This window comes from Natator depressus, chromosome 10, assembly GCF_965152275.1.
Source record: "Natator depressus isolate rNatDep1 chromosome 10, rNatDep2.hap1, whole genome shotgun sequence".
Taxonomy (NCBI): domain Eukaryota; kingdom Metazoa; phylum Chordata; order Testudines; family Cheloniidae; genus Natator; species Natator depressus.
This window is the reverse complement of record NC_134243.1, coordinates 58068941-58094091: the sequence shown is the minus strand read 5'-3', so window position 1 is coordinate 58094091 and position 25151 is coordinate 58068941. Positions and strand designations below refer to the sequence as shown.

The window sequence follows — 25151 nt, the reverse complement described above, 5'->3', positions numbered from 1 at the left end:
GCCACTCACCTGAGCTCTTCCTCCCCCTCACGTGAGGGTGGGGTCCCCGCTTACCCGAGCCCTGCCTCCCCACCACCACCGGAGCCCTGCCTCCCCCCAATGCAGGGCTGGCATCACCGCTCACCCCCACCCCATCTTCTTCTGCACCCCACCTCACTTTTTTGACTCAAGTGGGCATTTGTCCTGCTTACTCTTGCCAATTGATCAAGCTGGCAAGAGCAGATGGGACAAATGCCCACTTTTGTAAAAAAAAAAAAAAAAAAAAGTTGGGATGGCTGGGACAGGGCTTAAAAAAGGGAGTGTCCCAGCCAAAATGGGACGTATGGTCACCCTAAGACAGGAGTCTCGTGGGAACTGTATGGGAATTAGGTGTGAGACATTTTTGAAAATCCCAGTAGATTTTCAGCATCTGAAAGTCCCAGTAGATAGGCATCTAAATAGCTTTAAAATCTGTCCCTGAGGGATTTAGAAACCTAAGGGCAAAATTTTCCAAAGTGGAAATGGGCATTAGGAATTTTGGGCGTGTCTACACAGCATTTTGGAGCCTGTGGGAGCAAGCTTTCCAGCCTGGGTCAGCAGACCTGGGCTACAACGTCAAGGTGCTGTCTACACAGCTATTTTTAGAGTGCTAGCATGAGCCCTGCTAATGTGAATCTGTCGACTCGGGCTGGGGGTCTCGCTCCTGTGGGCTCCAAAATGCTGAGTAGACATACCCTTAAATACTTCTGAGGATCTGGGCCTTAGGCGCCTGTCTCTATGAACATCAATGGGACTTAGGCTACGTCTAAGACATGGGCACTACAGCAGCACAGCAACAGTGTTGTAGCTATGCCGCTGTAGTGTCACAGTTTAGACACTTCCTACAGTAACAGAAGGGGTTGTTTTGTCCACCTTCCTGAGTGGTGGTAGGCTGAGGGAAGCATGCTTCCATTGACCTAGCCATCTCTACCCCGAGAGTGAGGTGAGCATAGCTACGATGCCGAGGCGGGTGAGCGCACCCCTGAACAATGTAGCTATGTCACTCTAAATTTTAAGTGTAGACTAGGCCTTCGACGTCTACATGTCGAAGGATGTGTTTACATTGCAATTAAAAACCTGCAGCTGGCCCATGTCAGCTGGCTTGGGCCCACTGGGCTTGGGCTAAGGCACTGTTTAATTGTGGTGCAGATGTTTGGGCTCAGGCTGGAGACCATGCTCTGGGGCCCCAAAAATCTTACAATTAACCTATCTGCATCTTTAGATACCTAAAAACATTTAAAATCTGCCTCAAAATGTCTCTGGTTAATCTAGGAAGGTGTCCATATTGCTCCAAATAGAATAGAAATATACTGAACCAAATTTTGGCACACTCTGGTTTTCTCCCCAAACAGGTGGGGGAGATTATCATATATTTGTATTATCGTGGTGATTAGGTACACTTATAAGCTGTAAAAACATAATTATTTATGCACCTGTGTGCTGTCTACTATTGGTATAATGGATTTAGGTCAAGTTAAATATATATCCTAAAATGTGCAGATCATGATCCCTGACCACTAATATACAATCTAAGAAACCAAAAGAGGTTTGAATTCAATACTCTGAAATATAAAGATGATATTTCATCAACTGGACTGCAGTTGCTTGTCAGTCTTGAGGATTTAAGCCCTGAGCCTGCAAATATGTATATGTTTAACTTTAAACCCATGCATATGTGTTTGCAGGATCACTATCTTTATTGTGAAATTGTCCACAGGAGGCCTCTGATAGTGTTACCTGAGTGCCTTACAAACTTACTGGGGGGAAATTATAGATTCTAGTAAAGCAAATTTCATATTACTTCCTCCCTTTGTTTCTTGCCTGTTGAAGCCGGGAAGGGACTGTCTGATACTAGATTAACAAAGAGAAGGCTCATGGTGACTTGACTGCAGACTATAAATATCTACATGGGGAACAAATATTTAATAATGGTGTCTTCAATCTAGCAGAGAAAGGTATAACATGAGCCAATGATTGGATGTTGAAGCTAAACAAATTCAGATGGAAATAATTCATAAAGATATATCCTAGAAATTATTTTGAGGCAGGTCTATGACCTGTGTTATACAGAAGTTCAGGCTAGATGACCACAATGGTCCCTTCTGGCCTTGGAAACTGTGAATTCATATTGGTTGGGGCCTCAGTGTGCTAGTGTAATACAAATAGTCAGTCATCATAATAACTATTAAAAAGAGCTATACCCATTGCAAAACATTATGTAACTCAGATTTAATTGACTGTGCTTTCCCTCTTTACGTAAACTACTCTGTGTTTACCTGATGACTGAAGCAATACTGTCAATATCCATTGTTAATTTCATCAAATTGAGTAACAATATATATTTTGGGTAAAACATATTCAACATAGGCTTATCCCTCTGGTAAATCACAAACATCTGGGGAGTGTCCAGATTACCCTTTAAAAATTTGTTAACTACCTCGTGTTAATAGGCAATTAACTCCATACATTAGTATTAAACCCACAAGACTAAAACGAATACAAACACAACAAATCTGAGTGCTGTCTTGGACACTTAAAGTGAGATTTACAAACATACTGAGCATTTGCCTAATTTACTCAACAGAGATAGGCTATGTGTACACTAGAGAGCTTACAGCGGCACAGCTGTACCGACGCAGCTGTGCCCCAGTAAAAATCTCTAGTGTAGCCGCTCTATGCCAACAGGAGACAGCTCTCCCGTCGACATAATTAAACCACCCCCAACGAGTGGTGGTAGTTGTCCACACCAGCACTTATGCTGGTGTAACTTATGTCTCTCAAGGGCAGGCGTGAAAGTGGGCTGGTACAGTGTACCTGTAAGAAGTGGCCGCCAGTACCGGCCTGTACGCAGCCCATGTTAAAGCGCTGCCTTGGCTGTGCTTTAATGTCGCTGCCCCTTTTGCCCCCCCACCCACCGGCGACCCTACCAGCAGGACAGCCGACAGCGGGGGTAAAAGGGGCACCTGCCCTAGGAGATGGAGCCCCGGGCCCTTTTAAATCGCCGCCATACCCCCAGGCAGCACAGGCCAGGCAGCGCGGATGGGCTGACTGGGGGAGGGTGACCCCCAGCCCTGCCCCTTCCACCCAACGTGCCAGGCCCCCCTGTACCAGTAAGTCTTCTGTGTTACTTTCACCCCTGCTCAAGGGTGTGTGTTTTTCAGACTCCTGAGCAACATAAGTTATACCGACATAACTGGTAGTGCAGACATAGCCTTAAGGAATTTAGGGAAGATGAAAAGAAGGGAATTACATCACTTCGGACGAGCAGAGTCTGCTGCTTGCCAATACTTTAGTACGAACATGCTCGGCAGCCCTGATGGACCAATACCGTTAATCAAGATTGGGATCCTTCAGTCTTTTCTTGGGGAGAACTCCCATTGTTTTTATAGATTTGCCCAAGTAAGATATGCAGGACACTGTCGTAACTTATAAAGTTAAATTTATATACTGTTATTTTTCGTCTGTACTTCAGTGTAATGTTAACTTCTTTACAAATATGGGGCAGGGGAATGGGGGGAGAGATTAGTTGTAATTATATCCTGAAGCCCTCGAACAATATTATATCAGACACAGCTGCTGCTGCAAATATAATGTTTACTATATACACACACAAACCAGTAGGGGCCTCCAGTCATCTAAATAAATGCACACAGTACTTTTATCTCAATTTTCTATGAAATGATTTATTTTGGAGGAATGGCAGATGAATTGCAGTATGGAATTATGTGCTCCCACTTCCTCTCTGTGCACAGGTACTTTCTTTGACATGGGAAGTACATGCTTTAGTTTTCAGATTTTGCATCTATTGCATGCCAGATGTAATAACAAATAAAGTCACTTTTTTCACATTCAATCACTATTTTATTCCAGCAGTTTCACTCATTTAAGGGCCCCAGGGTTAAACTGTTGCATTATTTTGCTTTTGTAATATGGACTTACTTCTTGGGGCGTCTAGTTATCTGGGACCATGGGTCTTGAACCCTAGTCCACAGGGCTCATTGGAGCTAGCAGATTCCAATTTGCAAAGTTTTGATAGAATAGGAGCTGAACTCAGCCAGAGGACCCCAGTCCTGGGAGCTGATCAGCAGAACACTGAAAGCCCTGACTGGTCCACAACCTACTTAAATCCAGTACAGGAACAAGAAGTTGCCTATGCAAGTAGAATCCATCTTGCTCTGGAATGTGTGCCTTTGTGCTTCCTGCTCCCCTGGCTTAACTTCCTGGTATCCTGACCTGGCCTGACTCTGGTTAACAATCCATGGTTAAGCTCTCAATTTTGTCTCCTGCTTCTGATCTCCCGGTGACTTGACACCTGACTCTGTTTTGCCCCCTGGCCTGTTTCAGACTCTGACCTCCAGATATCTAACCTGGCCCAACTCCTGCATTGACCATTACGTTAGACCGCCTACATCCTCATTGTGGCCACCTGCACAGGATACACTGAATTTTAATGACAGCTCAGGAAAAGAGCTAAATTACCTCGCTGGAATTTTATTTTACATCTTCGCTGGAGCAGGAATACTTTTAAACCTGTTGTTATAATTTACATTTATTTAGTACGAGTTCATCTGTGTGTATATATGCAGTATCCATGTTCTGCAGCACTGTTATAAGCATAGAGACAACTAAGCATGTGATTCTGATCTCCTGTCTGTTTTACACTGACAAAACTCCATTAGCAATTAGGGAGTTACTCCTTGGCAGAATTGTTCCCTCTGCTCTTGCCTTTGGCAAGCCTCAGTGCAAGAGGTATTCTAGGGATGGGTTGGGGTTTGTCAAGGGCAGGGTCTTTGTAGTGCAGAACTCTATAGCCAGACTGGGCAGCTCAAGGTTACAGCAGCCTATTGGCCTGCCTAAATTATGCAGGATCTCTTGGACCCCAGCCAGCCCAGAATCCCAAGGTTACAGAAGTGAATTAACGATAGCTTCGCCCACACCTTTCTCTTGGCTTCCACATACATATACAGCCTTATGTGGCAAGTCAAATGACTAAAGGAGCTGTCTCTGCTAGGAAACAAGGTATGTTCTCAACTCAAGTTAACTAACATGAGATAAAATCTTAGGGAAGAGAAGGCAGTTTGTAGCCCTCACACAAGTTAGAGGTCAAAGTAAACCCTAGGCTACCTCATAAGGTATGTCTACACTGCACTGTAAGCCCAGGCTCAAGGTTAACCCCGCCTTTCGTCTACACTGCAATTGCACTAACCCAGGGCTCAGACCCATCCCCGTTGCTTTGCAGCGTAGCTGCGGCCCCAGTTGACTCAGGTTGGATATTAGGAAAAACTTTTTCACCAAGAGAGTGGTGAAACACTGGAATGTGTTACCTAGGGAGGTGGTAGAATCTCCTTCCTTAGAAGTTTTTAAGGTCAGGCTTGACAAAGCCCTGGCTGGGATGATTTAATTGGGGATTGGTCCTGCTTTGAGCAGGGGGTTGGACTAGATGACCTCCTGAGGTCCCTTCCAACCCTGATATTCTATGATAGGTCTTGGGAGTCATCAGTAAGTGTCCCCTGGAATTGTGGGATAACTTCCTTAGTCCTCTCTATCCCAACAACCTGCAGTCCACTCTGTTGAAAATGATAGCCGCCATCTTTCTCCCTCCCAGCAAACAGCAGCAACTCAGGTCAGCATTAACCTATTCTGTTTCTGATCACCAATCTGCAAGCACACTATCAGAGAGCCTCCTGGGTTTGCAATGGATAGCAAACAGATCAAGACTTTCCAAAGCGAGCCGTAATGTGTAGGGTGGGCAATGAAGTTTTCCCACAGTGCACCATGCTCACATTTCTGGGGGTGCTAGGGACTTTGGGATATGGTTACTTTGGGTTGGGTCTGTGCACTTCAGAGCCCTAGGTTCAAGCACAGATTCAAAGTGTGTTAAATAAGGTTTAAATACAATGTAGGCACTCAAACCAAGGGTTCCCTAACACAGGTCAGTGACTTGAGTCCCACTAACCCTGGGCTTACCTTGCAGTGTAGACATACCCATAGTCTTCAACTTGACCTTCTAACTTGTGTGTAAATTACAAACTGCTAACATTTTTGCCTCAGGCTAGTTACCCTGTGTTAGCTAACATGAGGTAAGAACACACTTTTTTTTTGGTGAAAATGCACTCAAGATGTTGTATCTCAGCTGTCCTACATTCTCATCCCTCTTTTCAGTCATTTCACTTGCCAAGGCGTAAAGTTGGTCTATGCCTAAAAGTGGAGGCTGACATAGCTATGTTGGTTGGGGGTGTGAAAAAAACAACCCCCTGACCAATGTCGCTATGCCAACCTATCCCCCAGTGTAGACACAGTTATGTTGATGGAAGAACGCTTCCGTTGTTGTCGCTACCATTGTTCAGATAGGTGGTGTTCCTACAGCGATGGAAAAACCTCTTCCGTAAGTGGCTGTGTCTACACTGCCGGCACAGCTACGGTAAGGTAGCTATGCCACGATAGCGTCTGTAGCATGACATACCCTTATGGTCCTGCCAAATTGCCAGAAAGTCCTGAAGTGTGAGAATGCTTCTCAGCCTCTGTAGTGCTGGGATCACTCAATTTTCTCTGACCGGTATGATGTTCCTCTCCACAGTCTGTGTATGTTATAGCTAGAAGGAGCTCAAGTGTTATGGGTTGTATGAGCAGTGCTCCCATGCAGCTGGGACAAGGCAGAATGAGATAGGAGAAGTGCTAAGAGTCAGAAGATACAAAAGAAAGGGGGAAAGAAATAAGAAGGGAATAACCATTTAGGGAAGTCCTCTTTCTTTCTTTTATCTGAAGAAGAAGCTGAGTTTCTCCATTGGGGAAACATTAGGTAAAAGCAGGAAACAAATATACAAAATGCACTCATCTGCCTTGAGGACTAACTCGGTAGAAAGTTTGAAGTTTACAAACTAACCATTTCTTGGAGTTATGTGAGCCCAAAAGTGTTTTGACTTTTATAAATGGATGGATTTGTGGGGGTTTTTTTCCCCACTTGTATAACTCAAAAACGACTCAAGTTTGTTAAAACATCAGAGTAATTCACCAAGGGACAAAATTCTCAGAAAAAAATCTGCTTAAAATGAAATGTTTTGAAGAAGTATCAAGTGTGTAAAAATAGGGGTTTAGATTTTTTATTCCTGGAAATCAAAGAAAACAAATTTCAGTTTCAGATTGTATTCAATAGTGTTAGTTTTTATACAAAGCAATAGGCTTTTATCCTTTTTAATTTTCAGCCAAACCTTTATAGCTCACATTTCGAAGGGACAAGTCAGAAGCAGCATCTAGTTGTGTGGTATCATGAAATGTAGTTTTTTTCCTAGTGTAAGAGTTGTTAGTTCAATATCCTTTGAAATAAGGAAGCCAGGAAAGGAAATGTAAATGTAAAGCCTCAATTCACAGATATTAAGGTCAGAAGGGACCATTATGATCATCTAGTCCGACCTCCTGCACAAGGCAGGCCACAGAATCTCACCCACCCACTCCTGCGAAAAACCTCTTACCTATGTCTGAGCTATTGAAGTCCTCAAATCGTGGTTTAAAGACTTCAAGGAGCAGAGAATCCTCCAGCAAGTGACCGGTGCCCCATGCTACAGAGAAAGGCGAAAAACTTCCAGGGCCTCTTCCAATCTGCCCTGGAGAAAAATTCCTTCCCAACCCCAAATATGGCAATCAGCTGAACCCTGAGCATATGGGCAAGATTCACCAGCCAGATACCCAGGAAAGAATTCTCTGTAGTAACTCAGATCCCACCCCATCTAGCACCCCATCACAGGCCATTGTGCCTATTTACCATGAATCGTTAAAGATCAATTAATTGCCAAAATCATGTTATCCCATCATACTATCTCCTCCATAAACTTATCGAGTTTAATCTTAAAGCCAGATAGGTCTGTTGCCCCCACGGCTTCCCTTGGAAGGCTATTCCAAGACTTCACTCCTCTGATGGTTAGAAACTTTCATCTAATTTCAAGTCTAAACTTCCAGTTTACTAAAGTGAGAGTCTGCATTGATTAGTCAAACGGTGAGAGGTAAAGTTATATCTGCTAGGAGCCAAGTATCACATGAAGCCTAATTCTGGTTATAAAAGTTTTCAAACCAGTGTGACCTCAGTGCTGATCAATAAATGGAAGTTCAAAAGGACAGCTAAATTTGGAGAATGCCGAACAGAGTTTGGGGTGTGTTAGAGCACCTGACAGCTAGAATTAATCCACAGCACAGGGGTCTAGGGCATTATTGTTTGTTTTGCTTTTGTTGCTTACTCCATTTTGTATTGTATTTTACAGCTAATGAACTGTGCAGTCTGTAAAACATTAATCCTGATGTCAAGTCAGTTTTGTAAATAAGGATCAATGCCTCAGTTTAAAGGGAAAGAAAAATGTGGGGAAGGATATGGTAGCTTACATTGGGAAGCTGAAATATATGCTATATATTGAGCTGAAAATCTACCTTTAACACAAGACTATATTATCTCTGTATTTTTATTCACGCCTTTGACACTGCCCCATCCAACTGGACAATAGTCTTTTAGGGTATTACAGCTGGACTCTGGGTCTTGTTGAATTAGGTCTCTGTCTTGCTAGCATGGTTAAATCAAGTATTCCCAAATCTTTATCTTCCAACAGTCCTGGGTTTCAGGGGCTGTCCCATTTTGAACCCCCAACCCCCTGTTCCAGTTGAAGAGCAGTTTGCCCTGGGCCCTGGTTTGAGAGGGCCCCCAAACTAAGTGGCATTGTGATCTCGCACACAAGGTCACAGCATCACTCAAAGTTTGGCCTGTCTGCCCCGCGGTCTCCATGTATGGAGGTGTGGATGGGCCAAATCTGATGGTGCTGAATTCTGCTTAACACACTTGAAATGGTAGAGAGATGCTAAATTACTGAGTATGCCAGACTACAATAGAAAGAAAAGTGCATGATAGGTAAGGCAATATGAAAAGATTAATTGTAAACTCATGCTAATAACTGGTAGTCATGACTGCTGTGTGTTTTAGTAGTAGCTGCCTTTCTTTTACATCTAGTTATGCTAGATTCTTTGCAGCTACTTATAGACCAATATGGCACACTCCTATACACTACAGAAATCCAGTTCTCTTAAAATCATCTCCAGCAGTTTTAATTTTCTAATCTATTTTGGATTCCCTCTAGCTTTACTGATTTTTATTTCCAGTACAGAACCCAGTACTACATGCAGTGCTTCAGTAATGAAATTATCAATGCAGTGGTGAGAGAAGAATTACTTTTTCTGGCCAAAATACCTGTTTATACATCTTAATAAAACAGGCAAATTCTGTACAGCAGTATCACACTATGTGCTCCTGTTCATCTTACTGTCTATCATCCCAAAGCCTCTTTTGTAGTTCAGTTTTGTAACTGGCAGTCTTCTATTTTATAGTTACAAATATGGTGAATTCTTCCTCCCCCAAAAAAATCACCTTAACCCTAATGTCTAATATTGTCTCATTGTTTCCTTGTATTCTCCCATCTGTTGTTCTTTGTTTTATACTTAGCTTATAAACTATATGGAGCAGGGACTGTCTTTTGTATGTAGCACCTAGCACAACAGGGTCTTGGTCTCTGTCTAAGGCTCCTTAAGTATTACGATAATACAAATAAATAATAAGTTACACCAGGCCTACTATATTCCCCTCACTAACAAAATGGTTGAGTTGACATGATCTTGCCATCAGTTTGACCTCTTTCTTATCCCATGATTCCACTATTGATTAGCTGACTGGTTCAGATAACACAACCAACTTGCATCTTTTTTGAGGTTTCAGAAAGTTAACTTTGGTCCTGATTCTCCTGAAATACTCATCTCTTGGAGTATGGCGATCAGCACTTATTTAGCCTCCTGCGCATGCCACATTCATAGGGTGACCATACGTCCCATTTTGGTCAGGACAGTCCCTTTTTTGAGCCCTCTCCCGGCCGTGGCAACATTTTTGGCAAAACTGGGCATTTGTCCTTTTTGCTCTTGCCAACTGATCATCATGCACCAAATGCACAGTTTTGCCAAAAAAGTGGGGTGCAACCTCTAGCAAAGAGCAGAGGAACATGTAGGAGAGAGGGGGGCAAGCAGCAACACTAGCCCTGTGCAGGAGGGAGGGCTCTGGAGAGCAGCTTGGGCTGGGCCAGCCCCGTGGAGGCAGGCAGCAGGGGGGGCTCAGGCCAGTCCCACACGCAGGGAGGGAGAGGGAGGCCTCAGGTCTGCCCAGGGCAGGTGGCAAGGAGGCTCTGGCCAGCCCCACCACACTGTGGGCAAGCAGCAGGAGGGTTTGGGAGGGAGGGAGAGCGGGGCCTCGAGCCAGCCCCATGTAGGGGGGGGCCCCTCAGGTCAACCCTGTGAGGTGTCCCATTTTCCCTTTGGGAAAATATGGTCACCCTATATTCAGTAAAGATCCACTGTAGAAATGCCATAGCATGTGATATGTCTCACTTCAGTTCTTTCTAATCAAGCAGAAAACACTGGAAATATTATGAAAGCTTGACCTTGTGAGACTTCTAGTCTAGCTGAACTGGTTCTGAAAATCTTTCAAATGCTTAAGTGCATCTGTCTTTCCAGGTTTTCCCACGGGTACTTATTATAATGTTCTTGAGGGAGAGAGCACCTCGTTGTCTTGTTTGCTCTAGGTTACATGGCATCACCACTAGGTTAATAATTTTCTTCATCTACTACTGTACTTAATGTTTGGTTTGCACTTACCCTTCTCTATTCTTGCGGTGCTTCCCCTGCTCCTCGTGAGCCCTGGTACGCTTATCAGGGTCTTACATTCCTTGAAATTAATAGAACGGAACCGTGTTTTAAACAGAGACTGGCCGGAGCTGCGAAAAGGGAGCTCTGGTCTTTTAACCAGCCGAAAGCGGAGTGTGCTGGGGCCCCGGGGGCTGGTTCTCACCACGCTCCTGCAGCCTGGTGTGACAGGGGCTGAAGCCAGTGAACAAAGCAGGGCTCAGGAGCGAGGGGTTACTCCTCACACGCCGCACGACACGAGAAGTGCGCACACAGCAGCCAAGGGCTCTGGCCTGAGGCGCTCACAGGCTACCACAGCCTGGGCACCGCGGGTCAAAGAGCCACCGCTCCGGTGGGGGCGGGGCAGGGCAGCCCCCGCTGCTCGGGGCGCCTGTGAAGTCCCAGGGCCCGCGCCCCTGCCCGAGCGGGGAGCCCCGCCCTCGCCTCACCTGCCTGGCCCCGCGGCGTCCCTGACTCCTCCCTGGCTCGGGGTGGGGTCTCCTGGCCGGGCTGGCCCCCTCCCCGCCAGCGGAGGCGGGGAGTCGGTGCTCAGCCCTCAGCGCGGTCGTGCCGGGTTCGGGCGGCGAGCAGGGCGCTGAGGGGAGCCGGCTGCGGGCAGGTGAGAGCGCCCGAGCGGCGCCGGGGACGAGGCAGGCCGGGGCACGCGGGGCGCCTCTGTCACCGACTCCCCCCGGAAAGGGTCGTGCCCGGCCGCAGCCCCCTTCCCCGGGCACCAGCGGCTCCCGCAGCCCCCGGACAGGGAGGGCGCGCTGCTGGCCTAGGCACTTACTGCTGCCTGGGGCGGGTGGGAGCGGCCTCTGTGGTCAGGGCACGGGGTGGTGTCTGCTGCCCGGGGCGGGGGGCGCGGCCCTGCTGGCCTGGGCGCTGCTGCCCGGGAGAAGGAAGGGGGCTGTGGGGCGCCTGACCGCGTCGCTGTTGCTGGGAAGTTGCACTGTGGCTCCGAGTTGTTGTGCTCACTGCCTTCCTCTCCTTTACGCCGGCTTCTTCCCAAAGGCCAAGGACATGGAGTCCTTCCCTTCGAGAACAAGCTACTCAGCACAAGACTCCTTATAAACTCATCTGACAAAAATGGGGAGGCTCCCCGGAAGCGCTGTTAATTGCACCCTTGGTAGTATTGCTTCAGGAGGGCAACGACAGCCTTGAAGTGTCCCATTAGCATTGCTTCGCTGGGTCAGCTCCACCTGGACTGTAAAGGTGGGATTGTCGGTGTTGTCTGACGCTGGTGTTTCTACCACTGTTGTACGTGGTATAGGGGTTAAAGGCTAGTAGCTACCTGGCCGCAGCTGTGCAGGAATGTAAGCTCTTTGGGGCAGAGCCTGCTCTGTGTGTTCCTGTGGCCCTTAGCACAATGGGGCTCTGGCACTAGAAATGTTAAATAAGAGAAATCAAGCTCTAATTTCTGCTGCCACTGGTGGAGCTGAGTCAGTAATAGCAAGGAAAGCAGGGAGAATTATGGAGGAAATAAAAAGAAAAGGAGTACTAGTGGCACCTTAGAGACTGACCAATTTATTTGAGCATTAGCTTCCGTGAGCTACAGCTCACTTCATCGGATGCATGAAATAAAGGAAATAAAGTCAGTGGAAACCAGGCCTGTGTCTCACCAACTTCCCCTTCTTCTGGTAAAGTTCTCTGGGCAGGAACTGTATTTTCATACCTGCTGTGCCACAGCTCACTGGTGATACTTATAGTAATAATGTACTGGGAGGTGTTGGCCCTGCCCTTAGATTTCAGATGAGTTCATGTGATCCCATGCTGCTGGGAACACAGGTAGGGTTATCATGTATCTCAGAAGTGTGTGGGTGTGGAGTTGCATACTAGGCTGCCTGTTGGCTAGGGTTAGTGTGGGCATAATCTTAGCACCCTCGAACCATGACCCTTTGGTGGAGATGGGGATGTGCCAACTTGTAGACACACATTCTTCTGCAGATTCCAGGGATTCCTGAAGTGGGGGCACCCCCTGACTTCTTCATCTTCCTTTTATTCTATGAATTAACTTATTTTTGAGAAGGGGATTGTGCTTGCTTTGTGTGTGTTCACTTGCATAGGAAAGTCTTGGAAGATAATTTGCCCATTCATTCCTCTTCCTGTTAACCATGCGAATGATATGTTGTATGTGGTTGTATACGATGATAGCTTTATAGCGAGATCCATGCTGCCTCTGGTGAATATGGATTAGCATCAGCAGCTGGCTGAAGAACAATTTGTCACAGCTTTTACCTCTAGCCTGTACTTCCCCGCAACATGTAATTTTCTTGCTGTATGAGCTGAATTTTTGTGCAAGGTAGAATAATTTTTAAAAGGATCATTGCTGCAAATAATGGAATAGTGTTCAGAGGGAAGTAATGGAAGTCCATACTTGGAGACACATGGGTTTTTGTTTTTGTTTTTTTTTACCTCAACATTTCCAGTGTGCTTGACTTCTACAAATGTAGAAGACATGGTCTCTCTCCTGAGGATTGTACAACATAAGACCTGGATCCTGCAAATGGATCTAGTGGGCCCTTAGGACTCCTTATGGACGTGAAGGTACACCTGAGTGGATCAGTTGCCAGGATTAGTGTTGAAATCATACTCTGACAAATCAGTTCAATTATATGGAATAGCTGCACAATAGTTAAGGTTGCATTACAAAGTTCAGTTTAATAGGAGCATTTAACCTTTATTTTGTAAAAATCTTATTTAAATGGCTAATGCCAAAACATAGAATATAAACTTTGAGCACGATTTGAATTTTTCAGGGTGGTTTGATTAAAAATGAATTAATAAAGAGAGAATAATAATTTAGAAATCACCCCTTTTAGCAATTTTTCACTGGATTGTCTCATGCAAAACCCAGAATAGCTTCCCTAAAGCATGGAATGTGTGACAGCCAGATGTGCTGATTTGTTGATATAATTGATAGACAGGCATATGAGGTCGCTATTAAAAAGTTTTGTGATAAGCTGCAAATTTGATTACATTGGGTATCTGTTGGAGATGGAAATGAAAGCCTTATAGAGAGTTAGAGTGTGTTATCAGTATTGTTGCAGGCAATGTGAAAGTAGAAAAGAATGCACAATCTTTCCTCTTAAGTTCTAATTTCCGTTCTTTTAGGGTTTTGGATGGATAGGATGTGTTGTGCTGCAAATACTGCCACTAAACTTAGCCTTTGCTTGCTAATTTAGGCTGAAGGGCAGAATTTCAGGAAGTATAGTTTTTTTATTTTCACATATATATTATCCACTTGTAGATTATTGCTGAAAAGCTTTGTGGAAAAAGTATATTTTCAGGAGTGATGTAAAGTCAGACTGACTGAACACAAAGAGATACTGAGTAAGGAGGAATCTTGCATTAGCCAGTGCAATGTACTAGGTGATTTAATAATTTTCCTCATCTCTAATTATAATTTTTGTTTGCTTTGTTGTCATGGTAGAGTGTAGTGTATTCAGTGGTGTGTGTTTGTGCATTTCCACCAAAGTTAGGATTAATTGTTTTTCTTGAATCTTTCGCAGACGTGGTGTTTTCATTTTTGTGTATTTGTTTTGTTTTTTTCCTGGAATCTTGGCTTTTGGTTAACAAGTCTGCTTTGGAAGAAAACATTTGTAATTGTTTTTCAGTAATGAAAGGTGATATGTTTTTGTTCTGAGAAATGTCAAGATGTCTGCTATCAATGAATGTGTATCTTAGAAGGAGTCCTTGTGGCACCTTAGAGACTAACAAATTTATTTGGGCATAAGGACTCCTCGTTGTTTTCGCTGAAACAGACTAACACAGCTACCCCTCTGAAACCTATCTTAGAAGGAACATTCAGCAAGGTTATAATTACCTGTGTAGTTAAGCATAAGATGTTTAACATTTAGTGTAAAAATAGAATATAATATTCTTAAAATGTAGTATCTAAGAACCCACAAATAACTTGAAAATATTTAGTGTGCTGCTATGTATGCATAATGTGAGCAAACATATTTTGAAGTATCTAGAGTGTTATCTCTTTAAAGTGGCTTAGAAATGGTTTTTGAAGAGAGTTTATCTTTCAGATTACTTCTGACATTTGGTGTTTGTGTAGTTCTGCACACACTGCAGTGGTTTCTGATAAAGGAAATGGTGGTATCTTCTTCATGGCTTAATTTTTTTCATATTTCTAAGATTCAAAAAAGTTCTGCAAGAGTTGCTATGCATTTGTTTAATTAAAAAGTTTCTTTCTGGGATACATACTCATGGGATCAATCTCAGGGAACATAAAATGTTACTTGAGCGTCAGTGCAATGCAAACTCTACAAAACAGTAATCTAAAATAGATTACAATAATGTAAAAAGTAAAAATGGAAATGGAAGAGTAATGGGTATCCCCACTAGCACAGCCAGGAAAAATGTATTATGCACAAACTTGTGGTGATTACCGATGAGGTGATCTGTCTGTGGATGTGCATTGCATTTGTCTGCTTACAATAGATGTTCTTATTCTCCATGACAGACTAGCTCCTTTTATTTAATACAATACTTATTTTTTGTTAGTCTAATAAATGGTATAATCATTTATATTATCCAAATTAATTCCTAGCAAAGCAGCACGTATCATATTTGTTATGTGTGTTATTAGATTATCAGACTTGCACTATCATTGTTCTTGACATTGCACTTATGACTACAATGTGGGTGTGACAGGATCCCCAGGGTGCAACCTGGGGCTGTGGGACCACTGTGTCCCCTTAACTCTCCAGCCTTGGCTGTCTCTCACAATGCTTTGCTAGTGACAAGCAGCAAACCCCTCCAGGCGCTGTTATCACTCAGCACAACAGCATGTAGAGCCCCACATCCAGCTGGTAGATTGCATGAATACTCCCAGAGCCACTCATAATCACACAGAGAAAAGCACACTGCTCAAGATGAGCAGTGCAAGTTTATTAATTGGTTCACCACTTCATCAATAGAAAGTGGATATATACCAGCCTTTGTAAACTTGAGCAGATTTACCAAACACTTAAGGTAAACTCACTGGTAAAGATAAAAAGTAAAACAAGTTTATTGACTGCAAAAGATAGATTTTAAGTGATCGGCAAAGAGTCAGAGTGGTTACCAAATTAAAATAAAATACTGTATAAGCTTGCAGTCTAAACTCTCAACCCTATTAGACTGGGCAACATCTAGATTAAGCAGTTTTCTCACCCCACTGGATATTGCAATTTATAGTACACAGGTTTCACTCTTGATACCTGGGCCAGTCTCCTCTGTTGGAGTCTTCAGTCTCTCAGTGTCCTTGTTGTTTGCAGCATAGGTGTGGGAGAGGAGGAAAGGCCAAGCATGGGGCCACTGTGTTCTGTTTTATACCCTTAGTCCGTGTGCTTGGAGAACACAAGTCCAGGCGTGTCTGGTGGGCATTGCTGAGTCACCAGGCAAGGTTGAGCACTTTCCCTGGTGTGACCTTGTACAAGTGAGTCATTGCATTGTAGCTCTCTTGCTGGACGATGGCTGCTGGTGGTTGTTCGACACCTGCCTGGGCATTGGTTATCCCCCTGGTTATTGTCTTTGTGGAGCTAGTGTCTGGGTGCTTCCCAAAGCAACAGCATATTTTAGTGACAAACATATAACACAATGCTCATAATTTCATATGTATTAATGATATATATATTTAGATGGAACTGTGTGTTTCAGCAGATCATAACCTTTCCCATGATACCTTACAAGGAATGCTTTGTATGCAATATCATAATTATATACAAATGATGAATGTGGGGGTCACAGAGTGCTCCCCTGGCATGTAGAGTGTCACAGTGGGTTTCCCTTTACAGTGGACATTTGGAAGAAATGGAACTTAACTCTCTGAGTCTAAGGTATGTCTACGCTACGTTTTGAAACCTGCAGCAGCGAGTCTCTGAGCCTGGGTCTACGGATATGGGCGTGCGCTACATCGCTAAAACCAGCAGGATAGACATTATGACTCAGGATGGAACTTGGGTTCTGAAGCTCACCCTTCTCCCCAGGCCGCTGAGCCCCTTTGAGACTCGCTGTTGCAGGTTTTAAAACATAATATAGATTTACCCTAATAGGTGGCTTCCTCAAACTGGGCCATGGATGCAATCAGTTTCATTTCTGTGCAGTCCTAGAAGTTTACCTCAAAAGCAGGATGAAACATATTTTTACGGTGAATAAGAGTATAATGTCTATTCCAATTCCTACCATCCTGTATAGCTAAAAGTGGATCTTTTGGGGAACAGGGTTAAAGTTAGTTTGCCTGGAGGTTGCGGTGTCATCTGGAATGTAAAGGTGAAATGGCATGACCTCTGACTTGAATACTTAACCCTTTGGTCATAGAGTAACATGAGATAAATGTTTTTACAAACTGGTAGTAAGACAATTAGTTAGCCTAGGCCACAAAGTTAAGCTTCCGTGCCCCTCCTGTTCTTATTATGGAAACAAGCTGTTTGTATTGTAAACTGATCAAATATGTCAAGGCTAGGAACCTGCAGAAACCTGTAATTTAAAATGGTGTATAACAATTTGAAAACAAGGATTTCGTAATTGAAACACTAGCAAAACTTTAATTGTAGTGTCTTTACTATGTAATATTGTGACAGTAGATGACAAGAATAATCTTTTCAGTACAAAAAGAATGAGTTCCTTTTTAAATAATATTACTGTTATTATTTGTATTATTTTAGCACCTAGGAACCCTAGGTTTATATAACATCAAATGATCTGTTCTCTCAACATTCTAGACTTATTTTTTAAACTAATTTTGTAATTTAATGCTTTCAGTAGGAATTGCACTCCAGCTTCACATAAGACTGTTATATAATATGCAGACACCTACATGGCATTAATGTTGTGAAGTCAAACTCTCACAGTTAGTAAATGAAAGAATCAGGTTGCGTTTGCAACGTTAATTTGTCCATATAAATGTATAACTTAAATATACACTAACAGCCTACTAATTAAAAAATGCTACATATGTAATATACCATATATACTCGTTCATAAGCTGGATATTTTTGGTAAAAAAGTAACGCATCAAAGAGCAGGAGTCGGCTTATAAATGGGTCTACACCAAAATTTGATGATTTTAAACTCTATGAGATCATTGAATTGAATATCTAATACATTATTGTTTTGTTTACCTGGAGCGTGTGCAGGCATGGAGCCCCTCAGTTCGCTGAGGCCGTGGTTCGCTGTTCCCAGCCACTGGGAGCTGCGGGAAGTGGCATTGGCTGGGAACGGCAAACCGTGGCCACAGGGAACTGAGGGGCTCCATGCCTGCAGACGCTCCAGGTAAACAAAATGTCCCAACCCGCCAGCGGCTTACCCTGACAGTCCGGGAGCCAAAGTTTACCAACTCCTGAAATATAGGGTCGGCTTATGAAAGGGTCATACAGTTTTTACTATTTTTACCTATCCATCTTGGGGGGATCGGCTTATAAACAAACAGGCTAATGAATGAGTATATACAGTAGTTATTGAAACCTTAACATCTGCATTTCCTGACTTTTTGGATGCTTTTTAAAATTCATACACAAATGAGTCCTGTGGTTAGACTATTTGCGTATCTAAGCCTTTGCAGGATCAGGGGCTTTACCTACAGTATATTAATGCAAGTTTTTTTTTTCTTTTTAAATATAGAAGGAGAAGACTTTGGTAGTGAACCCTTGCAGTTGCACTGTGGAGTTGTGCAATGTTTGCGAACTGGCAATAACACAACAAAAACCTAATAGAAATATTTTACTGCACTTGTGCACAAGTGTATGCACTTAAAATGTTAACATATTTTTTCAAAATTTCCAGATGACATGTTTCTTATTGAGGACAAACTATAAATGAAGTTTGAACTTTTAAAAGTTCAGGCATGTTGAGTTACTTGTTCATGTAAGTTTATATAGTACTAGAAGGGAGTAAGTAATTTCTCCTCATCCTGTAAGTGGAAGTGATTGAAAAGATTTTGCTCACAAATTTCCAAAACCTTTGGACTGAAATCAAGCATTGAAAGCTTCAGCCCAAAAGAGTTTTTCAGAAAGTTATGAGTGGGGCTTACAATGAAAATTGAGGTGTAACTTGTTTGCTAACTGTAAAATATACAATAAGTTTATTATAGTACAGGGGTCAGCAACCTTTCAGAAGTGGTGTGCCAAGTCTTCATTTATTCACTGTAATTTAAGGTTTCATGTGCCAGTAATACATTTTAACATTTTTAGAAGGTATCTTTCTATAAGTCTTTACATACAAAAATAGTTTAGTTGTATATTAAAGTAAATAAGGTTTTTAAAATGTTTAAGAAACTTCATTTAAAATTAAATTAAAATGCAGAGCCCCCCGGACTGGTGGCCAGGACCCGGGCAGCGTGAGTGCCACTGAAAATCAGCTCGCGTGCCGCAGGTTGCCTACCCCAGTTATAATGTATGTTATGTGTCCATCACATGAGGATTTGGGAAACTGAAAAGGAGAGAGTAAAGAGCTAACCTGAAAACATATATCAGAATCTGTTTTTAGTTTTACCGTAATATTTACGGGTACCTCTTGTACTGTGGTTACCTAATAACTAATATTGATAAATGACATGTTCAGTGCATTGTTAAGTTTTTTGGTTTTTTGATGAAGCCTGTCTTAAAATCAGCTCTGAATTTTTGAACTTTGCCATGAAGTTAAAGTGTAATATTAAGGAAGTACCCTGTGTTCTTTCGGGCAAAGTTGTGTTCTTTTTCTTAGAAATTAGCCAAAAGTAGAAATTGGCTTAGCTTCTCTCTACACACCATCGTATTTTACCAGTCTGGCTTCTAAATCCATTACCATAGTGATAATGACATAATAGTAATGTCTAGTCCTTCCAGCCAGTATTGTGATGGAAATTTTAAAATAGGCCCCTAATACAAGGCACATTATGAGCCTGAGTCTGAAAAGTGCTGAGTGATTCAGGGTATAACATGGTATATGACAGTGAATTTTCTAGGCCAACAGTATTTGCATTATGCAGTAGATGAAGATCTGAAACAAAGTGCTGGCTTTTCATGAAGAAAAGTATCTTAATGAAAGCAGAGCGCCTGAGCTGGCTGGACATGTTCACAAAGATCCTATTCTCATCTAAAGTAACCACTGTTGTATTGAAGAGATTTTCTCAGTCTAAAAAACCTGGAGAATTAATACACAGTAATGTTACATTATTTATCAGTTATGTCTGGTCTATAAATAACATAGTGAAGCACAAAAACACAGAAATGAAAAATTATGGCCCTCTACTCCTCCATTCACAGACACACACTTCATTACTAGACCACCACTGTGCATCTTTGATAGCACACTACTACCTTAACTTTGTCCCAGCAGGGATGCCAGACTCCAAATGTGAGTGAACAGGATTTTCCAGAATTGTGCAGAAAGGATAATGATCTGTTTGGTGGTGGTGGTAGGGAGTTTAGTTAAAGGATTAGTGGAAAGCTGGCATCCCAATTAGGGCAGAGTTAAGGTTATGGTGTATTGTCTGTGGCATATGGTGGTTATCACTGAATGGGATCTTTGGGTTTGTGATTATGGAGCGCAGCTTGAAACTCTTAACTGACACCTACTAGCCTGAGGACTGAGCCTACTAGAGTGGGTGAATAATACCTGTGCTCTAATATCCAAAAACTATGCCCTTCCTTCCCCAAAGCTGTGCATCCTGCAATTTAAAGTGACAGGTGTGTACTGTATATAATTGTAACATTTTCAGTCATTTTGTCTATGTAATACATTTGAAAAATTGTAAATACTACTATAAGTAGTAAAATATTTTAGTACATTCAAAGCACTGCACCAGAATTTGTCCGATAATATTTTCACCAGCTAGTCTGATAAGCTGCAGAGCTCGATGAATACTGTGAATAAAGTGTATGTTGAATTATTATTCAACATTAATACTGGTAAAATTCCTCAAATAATTTGTTGATTACTATTTGAGGAACCCAGTTTAATTTATTTCCTTATTTATTGCCCACTGTCTGTTAGGAGGGGTGTGGGGTGTACGAGGCGGCTCAGGGAAGGGGGTTGGGGTGAAGGAGGGGGTGCACAGGGGGACGCAGGGCAGTGGTGCAGGGAGGGGGCTCAGGGCAGGGGGTTGGAGTGCAGGAGGGATGTGAGGTAGGGGATTGGGGTGCAGGAGGGGTATGGGGTATGGCAGGGGGTTGGGGTGCAAGCAGGGGGCTCAGGGCAGGGAGTTGGGGTGTAGGGTGTGGGAAGAGTTCGGGGTGCGGGCTCCAGCCTGGCACTGCATACCTGGAGCAGCTCCGGGGTGGCAGCGGCGTGCACTGGGGCCAGGACAGGCTACCTGCCTGCCCCGGCCGTGCCCCACACCGCTCTGGGAAGCAGCTGGCACCACGTCCCTGGGTCCCCTGCGGGAGGGAGGGCAGAGGGCTCCGTGCGCTGCCCTTGCCTGTGGGTACCTCCCCCGAAGCTCCCATTGGCCACGGTTCCCCATTCCCCCAGAAGCAATCCCGCGGGCCGGATCCAAAGCCCTGAGGGGCCGGATCCAGCCCTTGGGCCGTAGTTTGCCCACCCCTGTGTTAGGGGCTTTCCAGACAGGTGAGACGGCACAGTGCCTGCCCTTTGGAGCTTGCACCCTAAGGATCTCTCTTGGTCTTATATTCCACATCATTTCTGTTTTTCCTACCATGTCTTTTCCTATCTTTTGTCTTCAGTGACCTGTTTCTCTCTTTCTTCTGACTCCTTTGTCTTCCCCTCCCCAACACATTAATTACATTCTCTACTTCCTCCCCTATTTTTTCTTTTCTTCTCCCATTTCTCCCCCAAATCATACTTTTCATATCATGCTTTTCTTTTCTAATTTATCCCATCATTTCTCCCTGTCTTTCTTCCACCCTCTCGCACCCATCCAGGCATAAGGCTTGGAAATCGGGTTAGTCAATTACAGCCGGAGGACTCAACGTACTAGCCGCAGACTGGTATTAAAGATGGGGAATATTGTTATCCAGGTGCAACACTCAGGTGGGAAACTAATCCCAGTTGCTGGGGTTCTTGTCAGGGTGCTGATCATGCTCTCTAAATCTGCTCAAGGAAGGGGGGAATGCAGGCAGCTGCCATTCCCACCCCCATTCCGAACTCTGCAGAGGTTTCCGCTGGGGGAAGGGATGTGCAGTCCAAGAGGATGAAAATTGTCTCTCCTGAGATCTTGGAAATTAGTTTGAAAACAATAAGAACAAAACCATACCTCAAGGCTTTAGTAACTTCTCAGAGCTGTCCCGTCCCAGGAGGAAGTCTGCCAGGGGCAGAAGCCCAGGGCTCCTGCAGCCTCTAGACTTGCTCAGTGCTACACACCGATGAAGTGAGCTGTAGCTCACGAAAGCTTATGCTCAAATAAATTTGTTAGTCTCTAAGGTGCCACAAGTACTCCTTTTTTTTATGCTGATGTGGGTGGTGATTTCCTCCAGTGGAGTTCCCCTCCATAGGTGTTTCTGTGGGAGGCCAAGGTACTGTCCCTGTATCATTTTTGATGACTTGCATCTTTTTGGCAAGTGGGTGTCTGATAAATTTAAAGTCTGTCCTGCCAGGATGCGTTTTTCTTTCTGGAGAAAGAGCATTCTTTTTCTTTGATTTCTCCTGGCCCCCACTTTCTGAACCTAGGGTGGACTTGAGAGCCTTAGCTCCAACCTGTAACATCCATACTGCTATTTTTGACGCACTAGCTCGAGCTCCACTAGCATGAGCCTGTCTTCCCAGACTGGGAGGCTTGTTCCCATCTACAGTGTAGACATACCCTAGGAGGCTGAGTGGGAAAAGGGGGACTGTGGTACTCTTATCCCAGATCTTTTGTCGAAATCAATCTCCTCAATGAACAGTTCTCTTTCCTACTTTGCTGCTTATCCTCACACTGCAGAGAAATTAACAAAATTCCTGTCAGGTTCACTGATGCCAACAGATTTTTCAGTAACAACAGTGAGAACCAACGGTGATTGGTTTCCCCTCTTTTGCATGCTGGTAAAGCAATAGTAGCAGCAGAGGAACTGGGGCTGGCTGGTTGCAGACTTAGGAAGACAGCACTTTATTAATTTTACTGCTGTTTTAGGTTTCTTTCTTTCTTGAAAGCTTAGATCCTATAGATGAAAATTTACCAAAAAATGTTTCCTATTTGCCTCAGGTGAAGGGATTTTTCTAAGCCCAACAGAGATTGTTGGGTTACTATTTATGCTGCCATAAGTGGAAAATATTACTTGCTTATGGAATAATTATTTCAGACATGTTCGTCTGAGCAGATTAACAAACTTCAGAATCTATTTTGACCTCAGCTGTGTGTTAGTGGAGATAAATCTAAATGGCAAAATTTTTCACTGTGGTTGAATATTGTAATTTAATGTTTAAACTTGAGAAACTAGCAGGAGGACTGCATGGGTAGAAGATTTAGTGAAGTGGTAGTCATGGAGTCCCCTGTGTTTGGGATTAGAGCACAGTGAATTTGCTTTGACCATGTACCATCTCTGCCAACAGGGTTGGCAGTCTCATTGAAGGAGTTTATCCAAGTGTAGTTCTATTTTAAGTAGAATGGAATGATGATGAAATCCACAGCCAAACATTTTAAATACACTTTAAATACTTATTTTTTCACATGTGCCTCTAACTAAACATTGGATCCGCTGTATTTGAATTACATTGTTCCATTATTTGTCCTGCTGAGACACACTATTCAATTTAGAATGTAAACCTTAATTTCAGATATGATGTAATAAGGGTGCCTTTTTCATGTCCACTTATTTTATCACATTTTTTGTTGTATTAGAAGGCAAATGTAGCATTCCATTCTGTCCTAGGGGAAAGTGATGGTGAGACTTTCTGCAAAGTACTTTCATTTAAAAGACAAAAACTCAATGTGGTTGGTCACACCAGAAGATGTCTGAGTCATTAGCACATTCACTGACTTGTACAGGGTCCTCCCATGCTCTGCCATGCAGGAATGCTAAAAGTTATTAATATTCAGATAGCCCTGTGACACTCAAAGATCTGTGCATAACAGACTCCAGAAGGCAGGAATCTAGGAATCCTCAATTTTACGTTAGACACATTCACCATTCTAATGATGCATAAACATAGAATTAAAAACTATATAAGTACAGATACTATAACAATGAAAATGTGACTAGTTGGGTAAAAATGGCAACGCTCATAAATCCAGTATTAAAACACACACATGCACCTTTCCCAGAAAATAGTTATCAGCAAGAAGCAACCATTTGGAAAGTTTTAGCACTTTTTGAGCTATCTTAGGACAATAAACAGATTTTTAAGACTTCAAGTAGAAAAGTATACACATGTGAACACACATACTTATTACCCTTATGTTAATACAAACATGGATGAACAGATTTTGCTTAGTTTCAAAGTAAAAAGGCATCATATGCAAAAGTGATAAAGTTTGAGCTTTACTGGGCAGGGCAGGGGGAGCTACTTTCAGTGATGAGAACCTTATACTAGCTGCATTAAGCCCCTTTGAAGGGCTCAGCATGGTTATAGCAAATGTGGCTATATGCAGTCCTTTTTAGGACTGGGGCATTAGTTACTAGTGTTACTCACATGGAAAGAATGTTACACCTGTGCTCTCCAGGTTGCTTCAGCAGCAGGAGCCTTTATTTCTGAATACAAATCAGGGGGTTGGTTTAGCACTATCAAGCTCCATGCAAGACTTGACTAATTTACCTGACACTGATCTGAGGACTTACAGCCTAGTCTGCAATAGAAAAGGTTTGCCTGTATAACCATACTGGCATAGCGATACTGACAAACTCTCCTACTCTAAACACAGATTATACTAGCATAAAAGCATTTCTGCTGGTATAGTTTACACCAGTTTTGTAAGTGAAATAAGCTATACCAGCAAAAGCACTCTTATGCCAATAGAACTGTCTACACAAGGACTTTTGCTGGTATAGGAATGTTGGGGGCAGGGCAGGGGGCGGGAATGCCACTCCTAACTGACGTTTTTATGGTGGCGAAAGTTTCTAAGCCACTAGCCAAGATGAAAAATACCTATGCAGCCACCGTCCCTGTAATTTAAAGAAATAAAACAATGTGTGCCATTTACAATAGACTGACTGAAAATGTTACCATTAATGACAGCTATCTATGGAATGAACTTTTATTGTTTATTATTTGTAATTGGTTACCTGTCTTGCTAAATATTCCTTTCTTTCAGGCATCACGCCACTTGCTCTCTTATTTCCTATTATAGATCATGGGTTATCTTTTCTTGCATTTTTTAATTGTCTACATCCAAAATTTGGACTGCTTTGCTTCTACCAGCATAGTTAAAGCAATACAAATCCTGTGGGATGCACACTGGTATAAAGGTAGTTATATGGTTATAGCTTATTCTTGTTCATGAAGGTGAATAAGTTATACTGGTAAAAGGCACCTTTATACGAGTAGAACTGCATCCACACTAGGGGTTATACCAATCCAAAAACTGAGTT

The 25151-nt window shown here is 43.1% G+C and overlaps 1 protein-coding gene and 1 long non-coding RNA gene across 5 annotated transcripts in view; one reads left to right on the top strand and one right to left on the bottom strand.

The window, feature by feature from the left end:
- The window catches only part of LOC141995231 (uncharacterized), a 65929-nt gene extending 54227 nt beyond the window's left edge, over positions 1-11702 (bottom strand). Inside the window, exons 1-2 of one of the 2 annotated variants that reach the window (XR_012641278.1) lie at positions 11507-11702; positions 10690-10759 (exon numbers count right to left, since the gene is read on the bottom strand). This is a non-coding gene — a long non-coding RNA (uncharacterized LOC141995231). Of the gene's footprint in view, positions 1-10689; positions 10760-11165; positions 11328-11506 lie in introns of those variants that run through there. The other variant, XR_012641277.1, reaches the window with a different exon arrangement.
- The window catches only part of CGNL1 (cingulin like 1), a 114492-nt gene continuing 100608 nt past the window's right edge, over positions 11268-25151 (top strand). For 2 of the 3 annotated variants that reach the window (XM_074966261.1, XM_074966260.1), the window contains exon 1: positions 11268-11335. The gene's annotated coding sequence lies outside the window, so the exon portion shown is untranslated. The remainder of the gene's footprint in view (positions 11336-25151) is intronic. The other variant, XM_074966259.1, reaches the window with a different exon arrangement.